Source organism: Sinocyclocheilus anshuiensis, unplaced genomic scaffold (assembly GCF_001515605.1).
Source record: "Sinocyclocheilus anshuiensis isolate Anshui unplaced genomic scaffold, SAMN03320099.WGS_v1.1 scaffold20, whole genome shotgun sequence".
Taxonomy (NCBI): domain Eukaryota; kingdom Metazoa; phylum Chordata; class Actinopteri; order Cypriniformes; family Cyprinidae; genus Sinocyclocheilus; species Sinocyclocheilus anshuiensis.
This window is the reverse complement of record NW_015558646.1, coordinates 96,543-101,410: the sequence shown is the minus strand read 5'-3', so window position 1 is coordinate 101,410 and position 4,868 is coordinate 96,543.

The following is a 4,868-nucleotide window of genomic DNA, read 5'->3' as shown; positions in this document are numbered from 1 at the left end:
GTTACATATATATATATATATATATATATATATATATATATATATATACATATGTAAAGATCACGAATGGATAATTAAGTGGGCCATCCTTATGGTTAAACCCTGATTTTTATTTATTTATTTGACTTGATTCCATATGTGAAGTTCTCTTTGTAAACCACAAAGTTGCCTAAATATGATATTCTCTTTTTAAAAACACAAAATTACTGGATGATGTTTTAGATTTTTGCAATGAACTAGCCTGAAATGGCAAGTTTGAGAAAGAAAAAGTTAACGTTTTTAGTAAGACGAGTTTCTAGTTGGTGCCAGGTTCAAATCAGACCCTCATTTCATCCTGATGTTCTCCACTCAGCTCCTCAGCTCAATTCTGCCCCTCAGCTTGGCCTCACTATGACAGCCCCTCGTCCATTAAATGTCATGGGTCTTGATGGTTTCATGAGCATGCTGCCAAATATGGAGGAAGTTCAGGAGTTGGGAAAACAGGACTGAGAGCAATGGTATGAAGTTGGTCTGATGGACTGCATTCTAAACCTCAGAAAATCCCAGTGCAACAAAGGTGGAGAATGAAAAAGATCTAAAGATTGAAAGGATGAAATGACTGGTTCTCCCATGGAGCATCGCATGTGCTCTGAATTTACGGATGCTCCCAGATGTCATAGGCTACCTTCCTCTGATTGGCTGCAGGAGTCTGTGTCTGTGAAATGCTGTCATGCTGCCAAAGAGGACACCTAGAACTGCTCAGAATAAGACGATCAAAAATCAAAGGAAACACACTGTTATGAAAATCGGTGTATTTTTATTTTCTTCTTCTTTTCTTCTATTTTTTGTCCTAATAAAAGTTTACTTTTACATTCCCTCTTCTTTCCTTTTTCATGTTTCATAAAATACAAAATGTGAATCTAAATATATATATATATATATATAAATAAAAATATATTTTAGCTAGTTGACAAGGCAATATTTCTCACTATAACTAAAAATGAATAAAAAACTATATAAGCATATTTAATATTAAAAACAAAATGACTAAAACTAAAATGAAAGTGAAAATGGAATATAGCCTATATATATATATATATATATATAGAGATAGATAGATAGATAGATAACATTGCCACTAGATGGAAGCATTGTGCACATTTAAGAGCATAGATTTTTTTTATCTATCCAGCATGATCTCTGACTAATCAGTTTTTTCTTCATTTGATTAATAATTGCAGGTTATTGTCAATTATTTGTTTAAACTTTTTAGGCACACCACTTTAATAAAAGCATACGCTTGATTCAAATATTAGACACTGCATATTATTTAAATTAAGCACTGCATTTCACACGGCCTATAAAGAAAACATATAGAAAGGAAGAAAAAATTAAGATGATGAGCAGGAGAAAGCATTATCCTCATTATGTCCAGACTGAGGGGTCTCAAGACACTTAACATTTCTCATGATGAAAATATCTCTCCTTCCCCCTTTGGATTTAGATCTTGGCACAGACATATCAAGAGAGCCATCCCACTTCTCTTATTCCAGGGATGTTTATAAATTTCCTTAAATGTCCATTCAGCCACTGTCACTTATTTGCTCCCAGAATATCTAAAGATCAATTGCAGCGGATGTCACTCTGCTCCCATAAGCATGTTGTACACAGATTAAGTATGTTATGTAAACCATGACTTTACCGCTCTTCTCCCAAGAACGCATTTCTATCAAAGTGATGAATATGCGGCGGAATAACCTAAGCTTCTGTGAGTACAGTTTATTTGGAATAAAATGAAGATTTACTTCATAACACATGCTTGTCAAACAAATAACTCGATCAAACCAACCACCTTACACAGCAGAGGACACTTAAACCGATTATGACAATTTGAGAGAAAAAATCTTGTGTTTCTATAATTCAGACACACAGGAAGTCCTAAACAACCTTGTTTGCACTACTGTTCCCTGAGGAGTTGGAGTATGTTGTTAAATCAAGTTATTCGGCAAGCGTTGAGTGTCCCTCTGTGCTCTCAGCAACTTGCCTGTGTCCTCACTGTTGAGAATATGAAATAAAACAGACCAGAACAGACTATTCTTGGCACAACCAGCTCAGTGCTTGTATATCACTTTTTAATCTATTCAGAATTATGTATTAACACAATCAAAAAGGTTTAAAGGCATGTAGAAGTATTATTTCATCTATGTCAACATCAAATTGATCAAAAGATTCTAAAATTGAACTTATATGAAACGTAAACAACGTAAAAACACTTTTTGAGAGCTAATCCCAGCATGAAAGATGCTTTGATTTGCCAGAGTACACTTGAAAAGAGTATCGGTTAAATAAAGTCGCTGGCATTAGTTCCTCCCTACCAGGATGAATGTTGCTTTCAAAGACTGGATTCCTACCTCAGCCACAACAGATAAAGACACCATGTGTTTTACATTCAGCGTTTCACAATGTAACCATGTGTATTATACAACTTCTAGTAAAAGGCTCATACTGTGTTAGGCCTCAGGGAGATGGAAGCTTTACTTTGACCCTACCACTGCCCTTCAAGCTCTTGCTTGCTTTTTTTCTTTCAGATGCTGTGTGTCACATGGACAAGATAATAGAGTGGTATTTTCCTTAGGTTTATTAAGGTGTGGTCACATTAGAGAAATTGTGTTAGCAAAAAAGGTCCTTTGTCCATTGTCAATAGTTTAGCGATATCTAAGGTGGTAACAATTTACGATAAGGTTATATTAGCAAACGTTGATTCATGTATTTGTTAACGTTAGTTAATGAAAATGCAACTGTTCATTAACTCAGGTCCAAAATTTTGGACCTGAGCTGATAAACAGTTTTAAAAAGTTTTGGTCAAAACATCCAAAACTTTTATTATCTACATAAAATCCACAAGATCCACATCCTCGGTCCATCAATTAATATCTTGTGGAGTTAAAAGCTGCTATTTTGTTTTAAAGGGGTCATATGATGTTGCTAAAAAGAACATTATTTTGTGTATTTGGTGTAATGAAATGTGTTTATGCGGTTTAAGGTTCAAAAAACACATTATTTTCCACATACTGTACATTATTGTTTCTCCTCTATGCCCTGTCTTTCTGAAACGCGTCGATTTTTACAAAGCTCATCGGGTCTGAAAAGCAAGGTGTGCTGTGATTGGCCAGCTATCCAGTGCGTTATGATTGGCCGAATACCTCAAGCGTGTGACGGAAATGTTACGCCCCAACCATACTGTGATGCCCTGTCAGGCCGGAGCGACGATTCAAAAACATGAAAACCCATTATAAACGAGGCATTCGTTGCATCCAGTGAGGACATAATTATGGATTATAATGACCTATAATGTCTTTTTACGCGTTGCGTTGCATCGCGCCGCGCCACGTAAACATAAAACCATGTCTGCATCTGTGATCGGAGAAATTACAAACTACTCTACACTGCCCAAAAACAGTACTTGATCTGTGCATATTTCTCTCCTGATTCAGACGAGACAACTTTTTCAGTGAAAAAACAATATTATAGATAGAGGACTCGTATATTAGTTTGAAGCAGTGATTTGAAGTTAAAAGCATCTTAATGATGGATTGTTTTTTTACAAACATGCAGTTATTTGTCACAATATGTTAATTGATTGATTGGAGTCGTGTGGATTACTTGTGGATTATTGTGATGTTTTTATCAGCTGTTTGGACTCTGATGGCACCCATTCACTGCCAGAGGATCCAATGGTGAGCAAGTGATGTGATGCTAAAATTCTTCAAATCAGTTAGGATGAAGAAACAAACTCATCTATCTCGTTTGACCAACTTGAACCCGATGTAAAATCTGCATAGGCAAATATTTCAAACTATTGCAGATCACATGGATTCCTGTTGAAATAACTGGATTTCGCCCATGAAAATTCACAGAACAGCCGTAAATGTGACCGCACCTTTAGTCTACACCACACTGCTTTTCCACTCTACACTAATGTACCCCGACACACATTTCAGACAGGCTATTTCTTCCAGAAAGCCCTCTTTCTTTCCTGTCACAGCCGTCAGCTCAGACTGACTGTAATTCAGACAAGCATAGCTGACTCTACGAGCACGAGGGCTTGTTCAGCCCAAGCTGCCTGAGACTTCCTCCTTGAAGTGTAAATGAGATTTGTGTCTCTTGGGATCCACATCATGTCTGTAACAAAACTGTGTTGGTGTCTGTTTGACCTGAGATGGAGGATAAAGCCACATCGAGAGGTCTACAAAGATGCCAGGGTTTAAAAAAGGTGCAATGCGAACACCGTGCAAGAGCAGGGTGCTAAAGAGCATTTTACCCATGAGACACAACAAGGCTGGCTGTACTTAAGGCATTTGAACATGATTTTACAAAGGTGCACTTTGCAATAAGAAATGCCACAGACAAGGTTTTATTACATGCCCCTAGCCATTTTATTTTCGCACAAAGGAAATAAAATGACATGCTTTATATTAGATAGAGTTATATGAAGTCTTTGTGTAAAATTTGCATAATGTACCTGGCACAGGGACTTTATTTCTGAAAGTGAAGGTTAATTTATGTTTACTGCACTTTAGCTTCCAAAGGTTTTGTAGAGATAAATCATATACATTTTAATAAATGTCAACGTGTAGAAATGTTATGGTGGCTTAGAGAGCTGTAACTGCGCTGACGGTTTGCCTATTAGTGGAGCTCTCGAGAGTATCTTATAGTCTGAAGCACAACACAATATGATGAAAAAGAGACATGTTAAGATTTCAACATTAATCTGACACCCTTTTAATATGAACTTTTCTAGCTAAGAGGAAAAAGGTTTGCATTTCGACTAAAGCAGTTCAGTGCTCATCACAGCATTTCTTAGTTGTCAGAGGCTAAGTAATGAAAGT